Below are 26,991 nucleotides of genomic sequence, written 5' to 3' on the forward strand. Positions count from 1 at the left end.
GCAGTGGGGCGGGGCGCTTTATTCTGCTGAAAGAGGCCACTGCCATTATAAAATACAGTTTGGTATCTGTCACCAAGCCATCAGTAACAGCCTTTAAGTTATGTAAATTGTGAGGTGAGGCCTCAATGGATTAGACTTATTTTTCCAGCACATTCTACATATGCTAGATTGGATCGAGATATGTAGAATGTGGAAGCCAAATCAGCACCTTTAACTTATTGCATTCCTCAAAGCATTCTTGAACCATTTTTGCAGTGGGGCAGGGCACATTATCCTGCTGAAAGAGGCCACTGCCATTATAAAATACAGTTTCCCTGAAGGGGTGTACTTGGTCAGCAACAATGCTTAGAAAGGTGGTATATATACGTATATATATATGTATGTATATGCGTTTATAAAAACTACAAAAGATTGCACTTTAAATAACCCCCTCCAACCCCTCATCTTATAACAAGTAGAGGAGGTTGAGCTTTGCTCCCAAGGCATCTAGCCCTGGTTATTTACTACTTGACCTCCATACAGGTTGGTCATCAGCTCTGAGGAAAGGGATTCGTCCCCGAAACGCGTCAGCCATTTGACCGCACTGACAGTGAGAACACCTTGCCCGCCGTTGTGGCCATTGTCATTTTTCTATGCTTTTTAGATACATGCTTCGTCTGTGAGTATATTTTTATTATTTCATTCCTACAATAAACCTTGGATAATGCACTAGGTGTGTGCGCCACATGTTTTCTCTCTATCTGGTATGTGTCAAGTAATATCCACATGAAAAGGCAGCACCCAAGGCTTCCCATAACATTTTCCAAAACATCACACTGCCACCGCTGGCTTGCCTTCTTCCCATAATGCATCCTGATGCCATTTCTTCCCCAGGTATGCAACACACACATGCACCCAACCAAGTCACGTGCGAGAGTGACGTAACGCGTAGATACGCCAGCGGGAGGAGCTTTTGACGATCGACGGCTTGACGTCATATCCGGCGCGGGCGCCATCTTGGTGCTCCGGTTTCCGAATCACAGTACACCCCTGGAGTGGTGTAAAGGCTTGCTTGCTTTCAGGTCTATGTGAGTAGTTTTTAGTCTTCTTTGTTTTATAATAAAAGGTTTTACACTATACGAGTCTCTTTTGCCTCACTGGTGACCATACTGGAGGGCCATACACTGGAGAGACACCACGGACTTCATCCACCGCTTATGTTATAGCCAAGAGGAGGGATTTGCACCATTGCAAGAGGGATCCATCTACTATCTGGAGGAATATTCCATCTATTACACAAGGCTCTTTGGTCCCTGGGGGCCTGGGCAGGAAGGTGAGGGGGCACCCCAGCTATAGAGGATTGGCACACTGCAATTCACATCTGCATGGAGTTTGTGTGACACATAAGGACACTATTTCACCAATTTATTCATGTCACCTCTATGTATGTCATTTTCCTAGTTGTCCGCTTCACCCCACATTGATGTCAGTTATTTGTGTTCAAGTCTATTTGCATACTTGGGATATATATCACTGAGTCGCCTGTTTTAATATAGCGCCGTATTATTTGTTTATATTCATGCACCCAACCATCCACACAATGTAAAAATAGTGATGGGCCGAACACCCCCCCCTGAATTTCGAACTCATTGCAAGTCTATGGGACTCGAACTTGTAAATTCAAAAGTGCCCATTTTGAAGGCTTATATACAAGTTATTGGCCATGAAAGGGGTGTGGAGACTCGGGTACGGTCCTGAGGTACATAAATCAGTGAAAAAAAAAACTTACAAAGTATTATTTTTAAAGGGGTAGTCATTTTTCATTGCCTACAGTTAAAAAAAAAAAAAAACCTTTAAATATCATGCCTGGGGGGTTCTCTTAAACTATCTGCAAACTTTCACATCTGTACAATGTATAGAACCTGCTTTAGCAAAAAAAAAGTGAAATGTAATATTTAGAAAAAAAACCTAATCCTTTACGTCTGGTAGGATGGTTTGGAGGGACTCTACAGTAAAAGATATTTTAAAAAGTGCGTGGGGTTCCCCCTAAAAGCCATACCAGGCCCTTTAGGCCACATGCCTTTTAAATTAGGACAGTGTCCCCATGCCGATGGGGACAAGGGCCTCTTCCCCACAACCCTGACCCAGTGGTTGTGGGGGTCTGCAGGCAGGGGAGCTCATTACCATCAGGGTACCCCTTTAAATAATGATTCTGCCCCCCTCCTTGTGAGTGAGTAAGGGGTACTTGTACCCCTACCCATTCACTAAAGGGTTAAATTGAGTAAAAAATAAAGAGACCAGACTTTTTAAAAATTCCTTTAACATAAAAAAAACAAACGTTTGTAATAAGTCCTTTGCCGGTCAAATGTGAACAATCGGGCGGAGCTAGGGGTAACTATTGTGATGTGATTGGCCAAAACATTGCACCTGACGACCTGTGGTCAGTTGCATTGTTTGGCCAATCACAATACACTGTGAAAGTGCAGTGCATTGTGGGACCCGGCAGGTGAACAGCCTGCCAAATGCCCTTACCATTCATGTGTTCGCAGAACACATGAATGGCCGATGTTCGAGTCGAACTTACAGCCCATTACTATGTAAAAGGAAACGCAATTCATCAGACAGGCCACCTTCTTCCATTACTCCGTGATCCAGTTCTGATGCTGTTTTGCCCATTGTAGGAGCTTTTGCCAGTGGACATGGGTCAGCATGGGCACTCTGGATGGTCTGCGGATACACAGCTGCACACACCACAGACTGCACTGCCCGTTTATTCTGCTTTCGACACAACAATTTCAGGGACAACAGATTTACTTGCTGCCTACCTATTGCTGATTGGTATTTAAAAAAAAAAAAATATATATATATATATATATATATATATACACACACACACACACACGTGCGTATGAAGGGCAATTTATACAGACTTTCAGTGTCATCTACAGGAAACAAAATACTTATTCAAAGGAATATGGTGAAATGCATGAATGAAGGTCAGCAAGAGAGAGGCTTGAGCAGTGATGCAATCCCAGCACCCAGAGGCAAGGAGCTGTGGGTTAAAGGGGAAGGAAATTGCTCAAGGGAAGGGAGGTACACAGGGCAATCCTTACATAGCACAGATGGCTGAAATGTAGTAGGTCAATACCCAAGACAACACTAATAGAAAGGGCTGGGCACATAGGAGGAAAAAACAGGATCATAGTTAACAGAACAGTAATGAAGTGTGATGTTAGTGCATTACACTACTCCCATATTAAAACGTCCCAACAGCACTCTATATTGGTCTGCTGCATAAGGGCTCTTGGTAATTACAATCCCCAGTCCCCAACTGTTTATGTACTGTACTGGTTCACATATATGCAGATTGGATGCGGTTTGAACCACATCCAATCTGCATGACAAGTGAAATAACATTGCTTCCTATGGTGCCTGTTCACATACTGTATGTCCTGTACACTGGCAGTGCTGATTCAATGCGGATTGAAAAAGAGTCCTGTCCGATTTCTGAGCAGTGCAGTCTGGTTCAGGTGCGGATTAACAGGCTATTGAATTCTATGGGAACTGTTTCTAAACCACACGTCATCAGTTGTGAACAGGATAAAATCTTGACCTGAACCTGATCTAAAACTAACCTGAACCGCTGAACAACTACTGTGTCACTTAGCTGTGATATCTGAGCTTCAATCTGCAACGCACATGTGTGTACCCACACGACTCCTTTGCAAGTAACTTTATGTCCACCAGATTTAAGAAATATTTTGGTCCAAAGACCTTTTTAAAAATCCTAATGTACCACTGGAAACTTGTGTTCAAACATGTCCCCTAGAAACCCAATAGCTGTATTCTGGTGGATGCGACTGTCAGTAAATGCAGGACACATCATTCAGACGTGAACAGACATCTGGGTTCAGGTATCTCTCAATATATGCTCTGGATATATTGCTGGCTTTTTGGAGGACATTATAAGGCTGGCCATACACTATACAATTTTCTGTCCAATTTCTGCCCATTTTCCTTTAGATTTAACTTCCACTATGTAAAGCAAGGGCCTGCCTAATTGGATACAGTTGAAAGTGTTTTTCAGGTTTGACCTCATATTCTATGGTTTTTGGTAAATCTAAAGCAAAATTCTCAAGAAAATTGTATAATGTATGGCCAGCCTAATTAAAAGAGCAAACTAAATGGGAGAAACCCGTCCTTTCAAAGCTTGTATGCTCACCTAGGCGAGGATGACATATGAAGTAGGATATCTACATATAGTTTACATGGGCGAAGATATGATGGGGATCTCTGTCAAGTCTATAACGCATGGCAGAGAGCTGCAGCGTGTGTACACATTTGTGCAATCCCACAAAACCCAAATTCATGTCTGGAAAGCAGTAGGTCCTTGCCAGTCTCTGGGGCCAGACAGAGACATACAGGTATTTCCATGCATACAATGGAGTCTCGCAGAGTTTTGCACATGCATAGACGTGCCATGGGCCTCTGCCAGGTCATATAGACTAGAAATAAAAAAACTTTAGCTAGATAGGCTGCAGTTCCTCTTTCAAGAGTTCCTAAATTTTTTGTAGCCACAGATTGAGTATTATTATATACGGTTGTGCTCAAAAGTTTGCATCCCCTGGCAGAAATTGTGAAATTTGGGCATTGATATTGAAAATATGACTGATTATGCCAAATAATTGTCTTCTATTTAAGGATAGTGATCATATGAAGCCATTTATTTTCTCATAGTTATTTGGCTCCTTTTTAAATCATAATGATAACAGAAATCACTAATCCATTAGTCACCTTAAGTGTCATTGAATGTTTACGATGACACTAACTATAGACATTGGTCTCTGATGTGGGATGTACCCACTATGACCAGGAGACCAAATGTGTGGGTGAAGTGGACAAGCTGGTACTTTGGTAGCTGGAGATCTGCAGGTTGTCCTGATCTAGATGCTAAAACATATACAATTGTGCTCAAAAGTTTGCATACCCTGGCAGACATCGTGAAATTTTTGAATTGATATTGAAAATATGACTGATCATGCCAAAAGAAGTCTTTTATTTAAGGATAGTAATCATATGAAGCCATTTATTAAGTGTTCTTGCATGGCAAGACCACTTACTGTTATCTCACATATATATTCCTATTATTATAATAGCCAAATTTACCACCCTAACTCCTCCCACAGTTTTTACACTACATAGACAGTAATATACCGAAACGTGCGAATTGTTCCCGATTGGTGTGCTATTACTTTGTGGAACGATTCGACAAATGGTTCACGAAATATCGGCGTTTTTGTGGTGAAATTGGTCCCATAGGAATGAATGGCGGAATGTTCAAAACTAGAGTGGGAGCTGAAAAATCAGGACATGATTTCTAAACTGCCATCACTCCCTCATTTTCAAGCCCACCTACACAAATCTTATATCAAAACGTTCAGCTATCACTGCTGCCACTAAAAATGTCCACGGCTAAGCCATAGTCCTGATAGTTTTTACAATATGACCATTTGTTTGCAACTCACGCCGCCCATTGACATTCATTGAAACTCCACTCTAACCACCTCAAATTTGAAGGGCAATTTCTAAACTGCGACTGTGCCTTCATTTTTAATATTTCATATTTCAGAGACATACTATGCATCAAAGATGCATTTGAAGATGGCAACCGCCAGTGAAGTGAGCAAGTTGGAGCAGTTTGTTTTTTACCGCTCTTCTCTGCCCTTGCTGTAGAGTGAGTTGCCATAGGAACCCAGGTGTGTGAGCAGGCAGCAGAGTGACAAGCCACTCCACCCAGTTACTCCGTCCACTCCAGTTGTAGACTACTGGTGGAGGCAAGAACACTTCACACAATTTCCCCAGAAATTGTAGCTTTTCTAGTTATCACATAGTTGTTTGGTTCATTTTTAAATCATAATGATAACAGAAATCACCCAAGTTGCCCTGATCAAAAGTTTACATACCATGGAATGGCCTTTGTATAGACACACGAGGTGACACACACTGGTTAAAATGGCAAATAAAGGTTCATTTCCCATATCTGTGACTTTTTAAATTGCAGTTAGTGTCTGTGTATAATAGTCACTGAGTTTGTTAGCTCTTATGTGGAAGCACTGAGCAGGCGAGATACTAAGTCATGGGAAGCAGAACAGAACTGTCAAAAAACCAGCATAACAAGGTAAAGACACTTTATAAAGATGGAAAAGGATATTAAAAGATATCCAAAGCCTTGGATATGCAAATCAGTACTGTTCAATCACTTATTAAGAAGTGGAAAGTTTGAGGATCACTTGATACTAAGCCAAGGTCAGGTAGACCAAGAAAAATTGCAGCCACAACTGTCAGAAGCATTATTTGGGATACAAAGAAAAACCCACAAGCAACCTCAAATACAGGCTGCTCTTGGAAAAGATGGTGTGTTTGATGGAGCACAATATGACAATACTTGAAAAAATTAGGTGCATGGTCAAGTTGCCAGAAAGAAGCCTTTACTGCGGCAATGCGACAAAAAAGGTTAGTGACCCATGTCAAGGTGTTGTCAGGCATATTGTAGCAAACGGTCACTTGATGGCTAACCTGGAAAGTTAACCCAGGCAGATCCCACCCTCTATTCAGCGCTGCTGGCTTTGCTCTGTTATGTTAGTGACAGCGGTGGAGTCAATCTGGCGTCCGGCCCTAGGTTTCACCCCTCTGATATGACAGTCAGTAACACTGCTCTGGGGGGGTTCAGACCACCATGACCCCCCCTTATCTATGCCCCAGCTCTTCAGTAGCTGGTTTCCTGTCTGGGTAAGCCTAGGTGCCCCACTTGAAAACTGGGTTCATGTGTATATTGTAGATATAGTATTATATGCATGTATTATGTTGTATTCATTCATTTTTCAGATGTTCTGCTCTCTGTTTTCTCCTGAAAAAATGGAATAACTGCAAAACATGTTGAGAAGAAGTGGATAATTTTTATGCTCTAGATTGTACTCTCTGGCGTTTTGTATTCGTTTTCAGTAACATTAGTCCCGTTATGAAAGAATTATGAAAATTGTGTGGGCATATTATTGGTACATGTTTGTAAATGCTTGTATTTTAACATTGTAATAAAGTACTTTCGGCCTCAACCAAAAAATGTCCTTTGTATAACAGGCTTTGGACGTAGGTGCCCTTACATTTCAAAGTATATATATTTTTGCACATGTTTCTATGATCTCTTGTATCCTATCTGCAGCCTTTAACCATGTCCTGTTTCATGTCCACAATCTCTAACTATTTCTTGTATCGTGTCCACATTCACTAACCGTCTTCTGTATCATGTCCATAATCTCTGACCATCTCTTGTATCATGTCCACAGTTTTCGAATATCTCTTGTATCATGTCTGCAATCTCTGACCAATTCTTGTATGATGTCTGCAATCTCTGAAGAGGAGCCTGGAGAGGAGTCAAGAGCGAGAACGTTGCTAGCACAGGGGTCACAGGAGGAGTCAGATATATGTTGACTGTGGAGAGAATATCCAATGGAACCAGAGAACCAGAGCTGCCAAGCTGGAGTCCGGAGAGGATCATCTCACTGAACCCTACTTTGAGCATCTGAGAGGAGGTCATTGACAGTGCTACCAGTCCAGTCTGAGGGGGGTCACTGATGTAAGGAGGGACTGAATTGAGTTAGGTAAGGGGTAGGGATGCACCAAAATTTCGGTGGCCGAAACGTTTCAGCCGAAAACACTCCTTTCGGCTGTTGGCCGAAATGAAAAATAAGCACCGATACAGGTGCCGAAAAAACCCTGCCTCTCGCCGCCGCCCGCTGCCGCTCGGTAGTTCTCAGCCTTACCTGAGAAACCATCGATCTCAGCGCTGGGCATAGAGATGAGTGAAGGAGAAATGGCTGCCACGCATCTCTATGCCCTTGGAGGTCCGCAGCGATGTCACTTCCCTTTCCAGCCATTTTTTTTTTTCTAAGGCACTAGATCAATGCTTTTTTTTTATCGAATGCTTTACATTGCAGAGGAGAGATGTGGAGTCTTATTGACCCCCATTAAATTAATTTTAAAAAAAAGTTTAAAGTGCCCCCATCCCCCGTGCTTACATGTAGTGGTGAACGCATACATAGGCCATGCCCACGTATGTAAATGGTGTTCAAACCACACATGTGAGGTATTGCCACTTACGTCAGAGCAAGAGCAATAATACTCACACCAGACCTCCTCTGTAACTTTACACTGCTAACCTGTACAAATTTTTAAAGCATCACCCATCAAGATTTTTAAGTACTGCAGTTTCACACCATTCCACGAGCGTGCACAATTTTAAAGCGTGACATGTTGGGTATCTAGTTACTTGCCATAACATCCTCTTTCTTATTTTACAAGAAATTGGGGCATATATTGGGTTTTTTTTTTGAATTTTTTTTTTAACCAAAGTGTATTTTAAAAATATATATATATATTCATATTTAAAAACTGCGCATTTCGGTTTTCGGCCAAGTGCATTATGAAGTTTTGGTTTCGGCACCAGAATTTTAATTTTGGTGAACCACTAGTAAGGGGTGCACTGATATACAGGTTCCCTGTTATATCAATAACCCCCCCCCCCCCCCGCACCTTAATTAATTAGTTCTGTGGAAATTGGTCTATTGCAGCAGTTTTTACTGGAACGGGTGGTGAGGGGAAACCATCACACGAGGACACCTGTCATACTGAAAACTGCAGCAAGCTCTTTGAACACATTTTTTTTTAACCAAGCATTAGCATTACTGTCTCTTTGGTAACTGATATGTCAGTTTTTAATGTTGTCTCTGTGCTCCAGCTGGGGAGAAATACCCTCCATTTGCCCTGTTCACTTTTCCACCAAGTTCAGAACAGAAATTGAGGGGATTTTTGCTCTCTTCATCCTGGGATTTCCCTTCTATTTCTGTGGTGATGGCTAATTGGCTATGGGACTGAAATTGAAGGAAAATCTCTCCAGATGGATGAAGGTGACAACACTGCTGTGTTATATCAACCTGACCTTCATGGAAATGGAAAAATATGTTTTTTTCACTTTTCATATAACTTAAACAGATTGCTAATTGCACTAGCTATATGTTTATAGCTTAAATATTGATATTTGCACTGTTGTTCACTGCAAATTGACATTTTATGTACTTTTGTGAAGTAGGAAGATTCCAATGTTACAAACAACCTTTTCATTGGGGTGCAACCTATATGCTAGAGATGGTTTGCACCTAAATGTAAGGGGGTCTGCTGTGCTGGGGGAGAGGCTTATGGGAAGGCTGGAGGAGTATATAAACTAGGATCGAGGGGGGAGGGAGAATTGGATTAGAATGGGGTAGACAGATCAGGCAGGGGTCAGTCCTTATTGGTGGGTGGAATGTTGAAAGATGAGGGGAGGGCTATGGCAGATGATAAGAAGGTTCCCATGTTGCAAACAACCATTGGAACTGGTACCATTTGTAGAAAAATAAAAAACATGCAACATACGCGTGCAAAAGGTTTAAAAGAATTAAAGTATTTGTTCACCAATGCCAGAAGTCTGCCAAGCAAAATAGGTGAGTTGGAAGCAGGGCTGCTGTTAGCAATCATGGGGCTCCATACAGCCTACCTGATGGGGCCCCAAAACCCCAACCCTGCCCCACCCCCCTTACCCCGCCTACCCACCTAAAAAAATATGCAGCTTTGTCTTTAAGGATAGTTATTTTCCCCAGCCTGTTATAGGCAGGCCATACATGATGCAAATTTTGCAAAAATCGATCAATTCCCCCATCAACATCTATGGCTGGCTTAAGGATGCATCTGACTGTCCTATCTTCAGCCCTGACTCACACCACTGTGGCTTTGAAATTGTGCTACTTCAGTGTGATTTCAAAGCCACAGATCAGAGAGATTTGTACCTAGGATTTTACTGCGGCTTGCGACTCCATTTACCAGTCAATGCAAGTCGCAATGAAATCGGAAAAAATTAGTGCAGGAACCTTTTTCAAAGTCGCTGTGACATGAGTCGCAGTGATTTGAACGGTTCCAGTGTAAACCAGGGCTCATCAATCATCACGATTATCATGATAATCATAGTACAGGTGCTGTGGCTCAAAGCACCTGTACTGTGTGACTATCATCATGACAATGATGATCTCATTTGGCTGCTCCCTGCTGTATAATTGAACATAGTCTAGGCAATGGTCAGGGCACAGGGAAAGGTGTGTATTGTGTCATGTAATTACTGTACCGTTCCTGTGACTTCTGCTGCTGCTGGGTCCGCAGGTGCCCGAAAAAGAAATAAAAGTCCCCCTTGTCTCCCAACCCTCAGGATGAACTGATGGAGCCCCCTCAGCCCAGGAATAATGTTACCACCACCCGGGAGCCATGTACACAGGGGAACAGTGTGTATGCACTGACTGTACATGTGATCCTACATGAAGCCTGAAGCTGCTGTCTGGGCCCCCCTTTTCTGTGGCAGAGCCCAGGCCCCCTACAGGAGGCCCGGTGGTACCCCCTTATCAGCAGCCCTGGCTGTAAGCTTTGGTACATGAAGAGAACTATGATTTGATTGGTATTGCTGAATCCTGGCTTCATTCTTTACATGACTGGGCCATTAATATTCCTGACGATGTTCTCTTTCGGGGAGAGATGGTAAAAAGGAAAGGTGGTGGTGTCTGTCTCTATGTGCGAAGTGATCTCAGAGCGAGTGTGAAAGAGGACCTAGTTGATGGAGAGTGTGATGAGGCTGAAGCATCATGGGTGGAACTGCATATGGGGGTGTGTACTACAAAGGTAATCATTGGAGTTTGTTATAGGCCTCCCAATGTTATTGAGGAGGTGGAGACTCAGCTCCTTGCACAGATTGAAAGGGCTGCAAGGGCTGGGACAGTGATAATAATGGGGGATTTTAACTACCCGGAAATTGACTGGAGTAATGGTACTGCAGGAACAGTAAAAGGGCAAACATTTATCATCCTACTACAGGACAATTTTATGGTACAATTCATAGAAGCCCCAACTTGGAATGGTGCTCTGCTGGACCTGGTAATCTCAAACCATGCAGAGCTTATTACTAATGTCCATATAAAAGAACATCTGGGCAGCAGTGACTATAACATGATTTCATTTATTGTTAGGATGTGGTGAGTGAGTGACAAGATAATAAATTGCACCACATCCCTGGAATTTGAAAACGTTGAACTAGATAGTGTGGGATTTTCAGGGTGCAAATTTACAATGATAAACACATTTAAAAACCACAATAAATTTTATTTCATCTTACAAAAAAAAGGGAAAAGAAGAAGAGTAAATAATTACAATACTGTAAAAAACAAAAATTGAAGCTTGGCTGTATTGTTGCAGTAATTCCCTACATGTTTCACCCAACAAGGGCTTCTTCAGGTGTGAGAGAGAGAGAAAAGCTTCAACCACGATACAGTCTACAATATATCAAAAAGAATATACATAAACAACGGAGTTATGACATACATCCACACAATGAACATAATAATCAAAAGTATAAAAGAACACGCCGGGTCACCCTAGATGTCAGGTTCACGGAGCTACTACCGCATATGAAAATGCACTATCAAAGAACTTAGTTGGCCTATGCATCCGTGCAATTGTAGAGGATATAATAGGGATCAAATATCCATCCAAACATAGGTATAAATAAGCGAAAATTAATAATTACATTTCTACCAGATGGGGCAAAAAAAGAATCAGATAGAGGGAGAGAGAACACCAGGTGTGATGTCAAGTCATTGAAATAATTAAAAAATAAATGAAAAATGAATTTACCTTTAAATTATCACAATTCAGGCAATAGAGGAAGCAAAAAAACAGTTTTTGACTCAAATTGTTAATATACAATTCAGCCACTAGATGTCAGGAGAGGTCACAAGTTCATAGAATATTAGCTGTAAAAATCAAACAGTACTCGAAACAATGCAGTGTACAGAATCACCCAGGTGACTGAGCAGTCACCATTTTCCTGAAGCCCTCCCCTCAACACAAGTCTCTCAAATTACCTCCAGGGGGTCTCAAAACGTCTCAAGAGATCCTACATGTGCACAGTTGATTAGCCAAAGTACCATATCTTTATTCCCGCCATAATTTATACCTTCCACGCCGGCCGACTTGTGACGTCACAGGCCGGGTGCAGAAGTCAGACATACAACTGTGCATGCGTGAGGTCTCTATTGCGCATGCACAAACTGAAGCCGACAAAAACACAGCCAGATCTCTTAATAGGAGCAACACCTAAGCAGGACAGCTGAAGAAAAGAAATACAAACAAAAAAAACAAATCCATTTATACCATGTAAGGAAGACATCCAATCATTTCTATATAAGCCTGTTTTGGTCCAATCCAAACAAAAAATAATTAAGCCTAAAAGACAACAATTCCAAATCTAAGTAAAAGGGGTCCGGAATTATGGTTTGCAAGTTGTGTTTAGGCAAGCACATCGGAAAAGGAATCTTCAGGTGCAGCTACGCCCTGGGCGTCCGTACAATTGCACCTAGGGACGCATTATGGCATAAGTTACAAACACTAGAGATTGTAAGTAACATCCGAGTGAGCAAGGTGGGTTCCTAAATCAGAATAATTTTCTAGCAAATAATAGCATTTATTCTTTAATTTTATTACAATAGATAAAAAATGTACAGACTAAGCAAAATATTATAGCATTTATGTTTATCATTTCATAAGCATAGTATTAAAATATAACAACTTTTTTTAATCGGTCCTTACTGTGGGGTGATGGATAGGCAGGATAAAAGAAATTGTAAAATCACAAAAAACATGTTCATTGTGTGGATGTATGTCATAACTCCGTTGTTTATGTATATTCTTTTTGATATATTGTAGACTGTATTGCGATTGAAGATTTTCTCTCTCTCCCCTGAAGAAGCCCTTGTTCGGCGAAACATGTAGGGAATTACTGCAACAATACAGCCAAGCTTCAATTTTTGTTTTTACAGTATTGTAATTATTTTCTCTTTTTCTTTCCCCTTTTTTTGTAAGATTAAATAAAATTTATTGTGGTTTTTAAATGTGTTTATCATTGTAAATTTGCACCCTGAAAATCCCACACTATCTAGTTCAACATTTTCATGATTTCATTTATTGTTAGCTGTAAACAACAAGCATATATGGGAAAATAAAAACACTCAACTTTAAGAAAGCTAATTTTTCCAAGGCTAAGAGCTGCTCTCCAAGAATTAGACTGGGAGGGAATATTAGCATCGATGAACACAACACAGACATGGGAGTTCTTCAAAAAGACTGCATGTGAACAGACTGCAAAATATATTCCCATGAGCAACAAGTTTAAAAGGCTAAAAATCAAACCTATGTAACTTACGGCCAAAGTTAAAAAAGCAATAAATAATAAGAAAAGAGCTTTTATGAAATGTTAAAATGAAGGAACGCTATCATCGTTTAAACATTACAAAGAATATAACAGAATATACAAAAAAGAAAATCAAGGCCGCAAAAAATTGAAAAAAAAAACGACAGATTGCAAAAGATAGCAGGATAAACCCGAAAAATTCTTCAAAATATATTAATAGAAAAAAGGTTCGGTCCGAGCATGTAGGCCCTTTATAAAATAATGAGAGTGGGTGACTGGGGACAAAGAGAAAGCAAATTTATTAAATACCTGCTTAAGCTCTGTGTATACAAAGGAGCATGGGGGAGCTCTTGTCCATAATGGACATGGTATTGACACAGCTCCAGATGATCCACATTGGCTTACAATTGATATGATCCAAAAATATTTAGACAGAATAAAGGTAAATAAAGCACCTGGACTAGATGGCATACACCCACGGGTCCTTAAAGAATTGAGCTCTGTCATTTCAAAGCCATTGTTTCTCATTTTTAGGGACTCTTTAATGACTGACATAGTACCACTGGATTGGCGTAAGGCCAATGTGGTGCCTATATTTAAAAAGGGGACAAAATCTTTAACAAGTAATTATAGACCTGTTAGTTTAACTTCTATAGTTGGGAAGATAATGGAGAGTTTATTAAAAGACCACATAGATGAGTTCTTGCTGGAAAAAAATATTTTAAGCAACAGACAGCATGGATTCATGAAAGACAGAAGTTGTCAAACAAATCTGATTTCTTTTTATGAGGAGGTAAGCAAAACCTTGTACAGAGGGGTGGCTGTGGTATACAGTACTTGGATTTTGCAGAAGCATTTTACACAGTTCCCCACACACTACCCAGACCCAGTGGTCAGAAAGGTGGTGGGGTTGGTTTGCTTCTATCCCCACTGAGCACCTTTCAAGTCTTCCCTAACGCTCTCTCTCTATCCTTCTCTTCTTTCGAGACTCACTGCATCCGGCTGTTTTCTCCCATTTCTCTGAGGATCGCAGTGATCTATCGGCCTCCTGGACAGGTGTCCAGCTTTCTGGACAATTTCTCCGCCTGGCTACCCTACTTTCTCTCCTCTGAACTACCCGCTATCATTCTTGGAGATTTTAACATCCCTATTAATGTCAACAACCCGGCAACATCCCAACTCTTCAACATAACCTCATCTTTTGCATTAGCACAGTGTATACAGTCCTCCACTCACTTTAATGGGAATACATTAGACCTTGTTTTCTTCCATCTTTGCACTCCCTACAACCTCACAAACACCCCCTTTCCTCTCTCTGATCACAATCTCATCACCTTCACACACCTATCCCTCCAAACGGCAATTACCCGCAGAAACCTTCACAACTTGAACCCTGCTCCTTTCCACTCTGCCACTGACCAACTCTATGACAGAATCTCTCCCCTGTCCTGCCCTGACCTGGCCACTGCTGTCTACAACAGTTTGCTTTCATCCGCATTAGACTCGGTTGCTCCTCTAACAACACAAAGCATCAGGCCCCGACCATTACAACCTTGGCAGACTGACCACACCAAAAATCTTAAACGACATAGTCATGCGCTGGAGCGATTGTGGTGTAAATCCAAATCCCACCAAGCATTCACCCGATATAAATCTGCTTTCTTAACATACAATTCCTCCCTTCATGCTGCCAAACAAGCCTACTTTGTCACTCTTATTAATACCTTCTCATCCAGTCCTCGTCGTCTCTTCTCTACTTTTAACTCTCTACTTTCTCCACCTCCACCCAGTACCTCACTCACTGCTCACGAGATTGCAAATCATTTCAAAAACAAGATTGACGCAATTTATAGGGGCATCGCCACTGCACAGACATCCATCCCACTTAGCATACGTTATACTAAACCTCCCTCAACACTTTCCTCTTTTGACCTCACTACTACCGAAGAGGTCACTAAGGTTTTCTCAGAAGCCCGTCTCACTACCTGCCCCCTGGATCCTGTCCCCTCACAACTACTACAGTTACCCTCTTCTTCCATCCTATGCTCCCTCACTCACATCTTCAATCTCTTCCTCTCTAACGGTGCCTTCCCCTCCCCTCTAAAGCATGTGACTGTCACTCCCATACTTAAAAAGCCCTTCCTGGACCCCACCAACCTGAACAACTTAAGACCCATCTCCCTGCTGCCATTTACCTCTAAACTCCTAGAACGCTTAGTCTACAATCACCTGAGCTCCCACCTCACCGACAACAACCTTCTTGACCCTTTACAGTCTGGCTTTCGCTCTCTACACTCCACTGAAACTGCTTTACTAAAACTCACTAATGATCTACTAACTGCTAAAACCAATGGCCACTACTCCGTACTCTTACTACTTGACGTCTCAGAGGCTTTTGATACAGTTGACCATCCCCTCCTCCTCAAAAAACTCCACTCTCTTGGCCTCAGAGACTCTGCTCTCTCCTGGTTCTCCTACCTATCGCAGGGCTCCTTCAGTGTTACCTATAACGCTGCCTCCTCCTCTTCACTCCCTCTTTCTGTAGGGGTCCCTCAAGGTTCTGTCCTTGGACCTCTTCTCTTTTCCATCTACACCTCCTCCCTTGGTCACTTGATAAACTCCCATGACTTTAAGTACCATCTCTATGCTGATGACACACAAATCTATCTTTCTACTCCTCACCTCACCCCTTCAGTCTCCACTCGCATTACTAACCTACTAAGTGACATATCGGCATGGATGTCACTCCACATCCTCAAACTCAATCTTTCCAAAACTGAGCTCTTAGTATTCCCCCCAGCCCGTGCCCCCTCCCCTGACTTCTCCATCAAGATCAATAACACAGTCATCAGTTCCTCCCCTCATGCCAGGGTACTAGGTGTAATCCTAGACTCCCATCTGTCCTTTCAGCCCCAAATCCAATCGCTGTCCAAATCATGTAGACTTCACCTCCGCAACATCTCCAAGATACGACCATTCCTAACCTCGGAAACTACTAAGCAACTTATTCACTCCCTTGTTATATCTCTCCTTGACTATTGTAACTCCCTCCTCATTGGCCGACCTCTTCGCAGGCTATCCCCTCTTCAGTCTATCATGAATGCTGATGCCAGACTCATCCACCTAACTAACCATTCTGTATCTGCCACCCCTATCTGCTGTGGTGGTTTATGTAAGGATTTATTCTATTTATGAAGGGCGGTGTCCATTTCCCTTAGATGAAATGTTACAGTGCCTCCAGCCGTTAAAATACGGCAAATATTTAGTGAACCAATAATTTGGACACCTTGATAATTTGATCACCACTTATTATTATACCTTGAATTCTTTTAGCCAGTGTGATTTCGTACCATACACACAAAATTTGCCTTATAATAGATAAATATATAAATTTATTTATGTACAAAAATTATATATATATTAACACAAAACGCAAAAGACTGGTGATGAATGAATACTGGTACACACGATCAAAGATATACTATACCAATATCATACACAATACAATATTTCTAAATAATGATAAACAAGATAACAATTTTTCTAGATGATAATGATTAAAAATTAAATTTAATAATAACTGATAATTTAGAGTATCTCAGAGGTTATTTTCTCTCATAACGTGGCCATAGGAATGGGAGAAGATATTCCCTGATAAATTATACTCTAACTACTAATATTTAATAATTTATGAAATATGTAAATTTGCAATATGACACCAACAATATCTAACAGTAATACAGGATCTCTTTATATATATGTGAATACCCACTGCAGTTGTTATCACTCTAAGGTAATTCTTATCACTCTAAACACATAGGAAATATGCAATACAATATTAAATATAGACAGTCTCACCACACCCAGAACTTGGACTATGACACCTTCCCAGTGCATTCAGCTGGCAATGGAAACGCCTTCAGAATAATGGCCACAGGGCAAGTGATAGATAGGCAGTGTTGGAAAATGTAGGATGGGAGAAATTTAGAGAGTGTAGAAGTTTAGTAAAAAGTTTTTAAAAGTTTGAAAGGATGAAAGAGTGGTTATTCAGCAGGGATGGATTTCAGCCTCGTCTGATTTCTTCAGCTTGTTTTTCTTTGGCTCCAGTGAGATTTTTCAGTGAGTCTTTCAGTCAGTCTTTTTTTTTAGTGAGGTTTTTTTTTCAGGTTTTTTTTTTTTTCTAAATCAGGTGCATGGCTTTTTATACCATCTAAACTATTGTTCTAAAAGACCCTCCCAACAGGCTTTTGATTGGCCGGTCGAGAAGTGTATGTACCTAAGCTATCTCTCACCTGTCCGCGAGGTGACAGTCAGGTACCATAGAACAATTTGAGTATTGATGATGACTCACACCTCGGGTGGAATTCAAGGTGATTTCAGGTATTAAATATACGTCTCATCCAGATATATATATTTGATTATACCTATAATGTCCTGGATAGGAACTATAGAAGATATATGTGTATTCAGTTATTCATTTCCCTGAGATACAAACTTGTGTGAAAGCATTTGTTTTCTGATAAAACATACAACTGATACTAATTCACAATATATCTTACTTTTCATCATTTCATACTCAATTTAGTGATATACAATCCCCATTGCTGAATGTATTTTTGTTTCAGAAAGAGTAGGAATAATGTCTCTTTTTGTTAATGTCTTTGTGGGTAAAATATAAGTTCCAAGCTTTAACTTTTAGTCTTAAGAATGACACAATACTGATGTTTACGTCCATTGTAAAGATAATAGGGCAACAACCAGTTGTCCTTGTAGTTTGAAAAAAAACAGTTTGAAAAGACTGTTGACTCATCACTCTTTTCAAGGCTTTGTTTACTCTTCTCAGACTTGCAAGTATGGTCTCATATATTGTTAACTGTCGGTGTGGTGACTCAATGTTTAGAGGTCCAACGTCTTATTTGACTGTCTGATTAACTTTTGTAGATGCACTTTCCCCAACCCCAATGGATAAATAGCATTTGTTGAGAATATACATTTTAACTAGTCTCATAGTCGCCAACTTAAACTTCTCAGGATTGTCTATCTTGGGCCACCTGTAGATAGTCAAACAGTCTATTGTCTCTGGAAAGAGCTCCTTCCACCCATTGTCTGCATGTAACTTCATTAGAGGGTCCTTCGAATTTCGACCAAAAAGAGTTAACCCTTAACAGATGGCTAGGCTGGTTGGCTGTTGAAATAAAGTTATGTTTTTGATAAATAACTTCAAAAGGCACTACACTGCCTATCCCTCCACTGCCTTCCAGTTGCCCAACGAATAAAATTCAAAGCACTAACAATAACGTATAAAGCCATTTATAACTCTGCCCCAAATTACATCACCAATCTTGTCTCTAAATATCACCCAAACTGTACTCTCCGCTCCTCACAAGACCTCCTACTCTCTAGCTCCCTTGTCTCCTCCTCCCATGCTCGTCTCCAGGACTTCTCCAGAGCTTTCCCCATCCTCTGGAACTCTCTACCCCAATTTATCAGACTATCACCTTCTCTGCTCACTTTTAGGCGAGCTCTGAAAACCTATCTCTTCAGGGAAGCCTATCCTGCCCTCAGCTAATACTGGAATCTTCTACTCTTCCAACCAGTCCATCCCCCACAGTTACTACCTTTTGCACCACTAGCCCCTCCCTCCTAGATTGTAAGCTCCAAGGAGCAGGGCCCTAAAATCGCTCTTGTATTGAACTGTATTGTTACTGTATTGTCTCCCGTTATATTGTAAAGCGCTGAGCAAACTGTTGGCGCTATATAAATCCTGTATAATAATATAATAATAATATGGCTAATGTGTAAGGTAAAGTCTACAGGCTTGGAAAAATCTGTATCTAAATGGATAGAAAACTGGCTAAAAGATCGTATTCAGAGAGTAGCTGTTAATTATTATTATTATTATTATTATACAGTATTTATATAGCGCCAAAAAGGTTTGCTCAGCGCTGTACATTATAGTGGGGGACAGAACATGAGACAATACAGCAACAAACAATACACGAGGGGTTCGAGGGCCCTGCTCTTTCGAGCTTGCAATCTAGGAGGGAGGGGATAGTGGCACAGGAGGAAGTGGCTGTGGGGGATGGAGTGGTAGGAGGAGTGGAGGAGATCGGCAGTTAGGTGAGAGTGGGGTAGGCTTCCCTGAGGAGATGGGTTTTCAGGGTGCGCCTAAAGGTGAGGAGGGAAGGTGACAGTCTGATGGATTGGGGTAGTGAGTTCCAGAGGATAGGGGAGTCCTGCAGTTGGGCGTGGGAGGTGGAGACCAGGGAGCTAGAAAGTAGGAGGTCTTGTGAGGAGCAAAGATTACGGGTTGGGTGGTATTTGGGTATCAAGTCGGTGAGGTAGTTTGGGGCAGCGCTGTGAATGGCTTTGTATGTCAGTGTTAGTAGTTTGAATTTGATGCGTTGGGCTATCGGGAGCCAATGGAGAGAATGACAGAGGGGGGTAGCAGAAGAGGAGCGGTTGGTAAGGTGGATGAGTCTGTCTGCTGAGTTCAGGATAGACTGAAGCAGGGATAGTCTGTGATGAGGTAGGCCGGTGAGGAGGGAGTTGCAGTAGTCCAGACGTGAGATAATAAGGGAGTAAACGAGTTGTTTAGTAGTGTCTGGGGTTAGGAACGTATGTATTTTGGAGATGTTGCGGAGGTGGAGCCTGCATGAGCTTGCTAATGATTGGACATGGGGTTGGAAGGACAGGTTTGAATCTAGAGTGACACCTAGGACTTTGGCTTGCGGGGTGGGACTGATGGTGGCATTGTTGGTCGTTATGGAGAGGGTGGGGGGGGGCGCGGGCTGGGGGGAAAATTAGGAGCTCGGTTTTGGAAAGGTTCTGTATAAGGAAGTGGAGCGACATCCAGTCTGATATGTCATTCAGCAGGTGGGTGATACGGGTGGAGACTGAAGGGGTGAGTTGAGGGGTGGAGAGGTAAGTTTGCATGTCATCGGCGTAGAGGTGATAGTTAAAGCCATGGGAGTGTATCAGTTTGCCGAGGAAGGAGGTGTAGATGGAGAAGAGAAGGGGCCCGAGGACAGAGCCTTGGGGGACCCCAACAGAGAGGGGGAGAGAGGGGGAGGTGGTAGCGTTATAGGTAATGCTGAAGGAGCATTGGGAGAGATAGGAGGAGAGCCAGGAGAGAGTGGAGTCTCTGATGCCGAGGGAGTGTAGTTTATCAAGGAGGAGGGGGTGGTCAACTGTGTCGAAGGCCGCGGAAAGGTCAAGGAGTAAGAGGACTGAGTAGTGGCCATTAGCTTTGGCGGTTAGCAGGTCATTAGTGATTTTGAGTAGGGCGGTTTCGGTGGAGTGTATGGGACGGAAGCCAGACTGTAGTGGATCAAGGAGGTTGTTGTCAGTGAGGTGGGCGCTTAGGCGATTGTAGACTAAGCACTCAAGGAGCTTGGATGTGAATGGCAGCAGGGAGATGGGTCTAAGGTTGTTCAGGTCAGTGGGGTCCAGGGAGGGTTTTTTGAGTATGGGAGTGATGTGTGCGTGCTTTAGGGAGAAGGGGAATGCGCCAGTAGAAAGGGAGAGATACTCTGAATGGTCTAGCTTTGTTAGTGGTGTACCCCAAGGTTCAGTGATGGGACCCTTACTTTTTAATATAATTATAAACAATATAGGGTCTGGGATTAAAAATACCATTTCAGTCTTTGCAGATGACACCAAGCTGTGCAGAGGAATAACGTCCTTACAGGATGTCTCCAATTTACAAGCTGACCTCAATGCACTGTTTAATTGAGCAGCTATGTGGCAAATGAGGTTTAATGTTGATAAATGTAGGTTAGCACTTGGGGACTAAGAATATGCATGCATCATACATACTAGGGGGCGGTACAACTGTGGGAATCAATGGTGGAGAAGGTTCTGGGAGTTCTGGTAGATCACAAGCTTAATAATGGATGCAATGCCAAGCTGCGGTTTCTAAAGCGACCAAATCCTCGCTTGTATTAAAAGAGGTATAGGCTCCAGAGAGAGATATCATATTACCCCTGTACACATCATTAGTAAGACCTCATCTGGAATATGCAGTTCAATTTTGGGCACCAATTCACAAAAAGAACATTGGGGAACTGAAGAAAGTACAGAGAAGGGCAACTAAACTGATAAAAGGCATGGGGGAGCTCAGCTATGAGGAAATATTAGAGGAACTGAATTTATTCTCTCTAGAGAAGAGGAGATTAGGGGCGATATGATCAACATGTATAAATACATCAGTGGTTCATATAGTGAACTGGGTGTAGAGCTATTCCCCCTGAGGTCATCACAGAGGACAAGGAGGAACTCTTTATGTCTGGAGGAAAAGAAATTTAATCTCCAAACACAGAAAAGTTTCTTCACAGTGAGAGCTGTGAAAAGGTGGAATAGACTCCCTCAAGAGTTGGTTCTGGCCAGCTCGGTGGATTTCTTTAAAAAAAAGCCTGGATTCTTTCCTAGATACACAGAATATAACTGGATACTAACAGTTATAGGTAAAGTTGATCCAGGGAATATCCGATTGCCTCTCGGGGGATCAGGAAGCAACTTTTTTCCCTGCAGGAGCAAAATTCGATCATGCTTTGCTGAGTTTTTTGCTTTCCTCTGGATCAACTGTGGGTATAGGATTTTAACTTTTTTTTTAATGGTTAACTGGATGGACTTTTGTCTTTTTTCAGCCAGACTAACAATGTAACTATGTAAATAAAGTCTTGTAATCAGGTAGGTGATCCCCAATGCAGCGGGGTAACTTTCACTACTTTGGCCACTAATGCAGGGGAAAGGAACCAATAGGCTGCAGATTTAATTTTATTTTTATCCCTCTTCCACACAGAAATGGGGTCTTCTGTTGTACAGATGACATGTTTTACTAAGTTATCCAAGTAATGAATTATTTGATTGCATTTCAGATGATGAAGAGCAAGGATTTGTGAGTCGCACTTGAGGTAGAATCAGTGAAGGAGAAAATGGAAAGAGACAGAACGCAAAATGAACAAAGCTCTCCCTTATTTGGTCTACATTGTCACTGAGGTGAGTGTCATATTTTTTTCTTTTTAAGGGTTTATTAAAGGAGTAAAGCTCGTTTGGCTCTACTTCTCCTGGGAATCACAGTAGTGCAGTTCGTTCAGCACTCCTATGACCCATTTTCTGAAACCCCGTCAGCTGACATCACTCAGCTGGTCCAGGTTCAGGAAAGATCTTGACTTTAACCACTTGCCCTCCTGAGGATCCCCCCTTCATCCTGACCAGGCAATTTTTTGTGTTGCGGCGCTGCGTTACTTTAACTGACAATTGCACAGTCACACAACGCTGCACCCAAATGAAATTTATGTCCTTTTGTTCCCCACAAATTGAGCTTTCTTTCAGTGGTATTTGATCGCCTGTGCATTTTTGATCGACAATTTTGAAAAAAAAACAATATTTTTGACTTTTTGCTATTAAACATGTCCAGTAAAAATTTTTAAAAAATCAAATTTCATCAAATTTAGGCCAAAATATTTTCTGCTACATTTCTTTGTTGAAAATAACTCGAATCAGTGTTTATTATTTAGTCTGTAGGAAAGTTATAGAAACCACAAACTATCGTATATACAGTTCCTTGAAAAAGTATTCATACCCCTTGAAATTGTCCACATTTTGTCATGTTACAACCAAAAACATAAATGTATTTTATTGGGATTTTATGTGATAGACCAACACAAAGTGGCAAATAATTGTGAAGTGGAAGGAATGATAAATGGTTTTCAAAATTTTTACAAATAAATATCTGAAAAGTGTGGTGTGCATTAGTATTCAGACTCTTTACTCTGATACCCCTAAGTAAGATCTAGTGGGACTAACTACCTTAAGAAATCATCTAATCAGTCCATCTATGTGTAATTTAATCTCAGTATAAATACAGCTGTTTTGTGAAGCCCTCAGAGGTTTGTTAGAGAACATTAGTGAACAAACAGCATCATGAAGGCGAAGGAACACACCAGACAGGTCAGGGATGAAGTTGTGGAGAGGTGTAATGCAGGGTTAGGTTATAAAAAAGCATCCCAAGCTTTGAACATCTCATGGAGCACTGTTCAATCCATCATCTGAAAATGGAGAGTATGGAACAACTGCACACCTACCGAGACATGGCCGTCCACGTAAACTGACAGGCCGGGCAAGGAGGGCATTAATCAGAAAAGCAACCAAGAGGAGAATCTGTCCACAGGACAACTAATAGTCATGCACTCCACAAATCTGGCCTTTATGAAAGAGTGGCAAGAAGAAAGCCATTGTTGAAAGAAAGCCATAAGAAGTCCAGTTTGCAAACACGTCGAAGAAATTGCTCTGGTCAGATGAGATCAAAATTGAACTTTTTGGCCTAAAAGCAAAACGCTATGTGTGGTAGAAAACTACCATTGCACATCACATCACCCTGAACACACCATCCCCACCGTGAAACATGGTGGTGGCAGCATCATGTTGTGGGGATGCTTTTCTTCAGCAAAAACAGGGAAGCTGGTCAGAGTTGAAGGAAAGATGGATGGAGCCAAATACAGGGCAATCTTAAAAGAAAACCTGTTAGAGTCTTCAAAAGACTTGAGTCTGGGGTGCAGGGTCACCTTCCAGCAGGACAACGACTCTAAACATACAGTCAGAGCTACAATGGAATGGTTTAGACCAAAGCATATTCATGTGTTAGAATGGCCCAGTCAAAGTCCAGACCTAAATCCAATTGAGAATCTGTGGAAAGACTTGAAAATTGATGTTCACAGACACTCTCCATACAATCTGACAGAGCTTGAGCTATTTTGCACAGAAGAATGGGCAAAAATTTCACTCTCTAGATATGCAAACCTGGTAGAGACATCCCCAAAAAGACTTGCAGCTGTAATTGCAGCGAAAGGTGGTTCTACAAAGTATTGATTCCGGGGGGCTGAATATAAATGCACGGCACACTTTTCACATATTTATTTGTAAAAAAATTTGAAAACCATTTCTCATTTTCCTTCCACTTCACAATTATGTGCCACTTTGTGTTGATCTATTACATAAAACCCTGATAAAATACATTTACGTTTTTGGTTGTAACATGACAAAATGTGGACAATTTCAAGGGGTATGAATACTTTTTTAAGGCACTGTATCTGAAAATCAATAATTCCTGATGTACTAATAGCCTGCCTCATTCTTAAGGCCCTAACATGCCAGGACAGTACAAATATCCCCCAAATGACCCCTTTTTGGAAAGTAGACAGTTCAAGGTATTTAGTAAGAGGCATGGCGAGTTTTTTGAAGTTGTAATTTTTTTGTCCTGATATTTTTAAAAATGAAGAATCAGGACAGTACAGCATCATCATATAACTGGTGTGGTGGTGATCAGGAAAACTGGTGACAGTACAAAAAAAATTGTTTTTCATTAATTCAGTTTTCATCTTTTTTTTTCTTATTTATTTTATTACGATTTTTAACACACTGTGACCAGAGCAAATACTCAAATATATAAAAAATACAACCAATTTTAGTAGTTTCACAATAAATAAAACTAAACTTATAAAATATGTCTCTCTGCTGTTGTTATTTCATATAGATACAAATACACCATCAATTATAGTACATAGGGAAAACTTGAAATGTAGAATTTGTCATACGAGATCCTGAGTGTTTCAGAGTCATAAAACTCCTTCTTTGGGGTATTTCTGCATAAACAGTGATGTAATCTATGAAACTGAAATTGCAATTTTATAATATATAGAATATCAATATATATGTACACGATGCATTAAAATCAATGTATCCACATAAGAATGCAATACTCACACTATAGTGAGTGAAGAGTTAAAAACAGTCACTGGGGCCGCCTAAGTGACAGGTACATAAGGAAGGCTGCATTAATATCATATGACTGCGAAACACCCACCAACTGCTGTTTATGATAGATGTATGCACAGATAAGTGCAAAAGCATCCATATAAGATGATAAATAGTATTGGGATAGTGGAACAGAAGAAAATTCTCTACAAGAATATACACATATATATATATATATATATTTTTTTTTTTTCTTTTGAAAGTATATTAAAGTAGAGGCATATATTTCAGTGGGGGGCATTAAACAGGCACCCAAAACACCAAAACAAATAAGATCGATTACATTTTGGTGAGTATATTGACTTGGTGGATATGTTTGTTTTTGTGACTTGGGAGCCTCTGTGTAATGCCCCCCACTGAAATATATGTCTCTACTTTAATATACTTCTAAAGGAATCTTTTGATATATATATACATTTTGTTTCTCTTGTAGAAAACTGTCTTCTGTTCCAACATCCAATACTAACTGTCATCTTAGATGGATGCTTTTGGCCCTTATCTGTGCAGACATCTATCATAAAGAGCAATTGGTGGGTGTTTGGCAGTTACTTCCTTTTTACATCTTTTTTTGATTGTATTGACTGACATTAATGCAGCCTCCCTTACGTACCTATCACTTAGACAGACTGTTTGATGAGCCACAGGAAGCTGGGACCCTAAGGGGACACAAGTGGGGAAGTGATGGTCATGTGGTTTGTTTTTATGCTACGGCTGATGTTTCAACCTTATATTCACTCTAGTGTGAGTATTGCATACTTACATATATCTGTATATTGATAGTGTATTTATTCAAAAATTGCAATTTCAGTTCCATAGATTAAACTATCCTTCATGCAGAAATATCCCTGAAGAAGGAGCATTATGACTCTGAAACGCTTGGGGTCTTGCATGACAAATTGTACATTTCAAGTTTTCCTTATGTACTATGGTGGGTTGAAATAATTTTGTCCAGTCCATTTTTGGCATTTTGCATGGAATATGTCAGATTTGGCTTTTTGTTCCTCCATTTTTTTGTCTCATATCAATACAAACAAAAGAAATAAACATGAGAATGCTTAAACATTTATAATTGCAACAATTTTCTGGGGCAAAGTGGTGCATTGTCTGACAGAAATGTAGGGGTGCTAGTATTTTTGGCCATGACTGCATTTTATAAGTATTGTTTTATTTATTGTGAAACTACACAAAATTGTTTTTTTTACATATTGGCTGTAAAAATCCCAAACAATTGGGGAAAAGTCTCCATAGTCAACTTCTCAATGAAACTAAATTTACATCTGGAATATGGTACACCTTTGGATGAGCTGATTGTGGTGATAGGCACTGATCAACTCACTTGTATGCAGGTACAATGTAAATGTTTTCTGTATTAAAGTGGTTTTATCTGCACTCTCCAGTGTGCTCTGCTTCTGTCATGTATAATTGGCCCTTGGAGATATATATACAGAGCTTGACTGGATCCAATGTAGCCCGATACATTTGTAAGATTAGAGATACAGTCTATATAAATATAGCCGGTAACTGACAGGCTCCAAACTGTCACATAGACCTATCAATCCAGGAAAGTCGTTGCATTCCAAAATGTCTCAATCAATATGTTTAATTCATTTCAGGTTTAACAGTTGCACAAGCGTTTCAAGTGTCCCCACTCTTCACCAGGTGCAGGTAAGCTCAACCATTGTTGTGCAGTTGTTACCTGGAATAAATTCAACATATAGAGCAAGAGGTTTGACTTCCCTGAATTGATGTGTGTGTGTATTATACCACCACCACCCGCCTGAACCATAGATACAAGGCAGGATGGATTCATGCTTTCATGTTTTTTACGCCAAATTCTAACCCTACCATTTGAATGTCTCAGCAACCAGTCTGCCCAT

General features: G+C 40.9%; 1 long non-coding RNA gene across 1 annotated transcript; it reads left to right on the forward strand.

The window, feature by feature from the left end:
- Positions 1-1,862: 1,862 nt before the first annotated feature.
- Positions 1,863-22,297, forward strand: LOC149435014 (uncharacterized). The gene is made up of 2 exons (XR_016308579.1): positions 1,863-7,637; positions 22,177-22,297. It is a non-coding gene; the product is annotated as an uncharacterized LOC149435014 (long non-coding RNA).
- The last annotated feature ends 4,694 nt before the right edge of the window (positions 22,298-26,991 follow it).

The sequence above is a fragment of the Staurois parvus genome, unplaced genomic scaffold, assembly GCF_062004578.1.
Source record: "Staurois parvus isolate SC_StPar_1 unplaced genomic scaffold, SC_StPar_1.0 ptg001624c, whole genome shotgun sequence".
Classification (NCBI taxonomy): Eukaryota; Metazoa; Chordata; class Amphibia; order Anura; family Ranidae; genus Staurois; species Staurois parvus.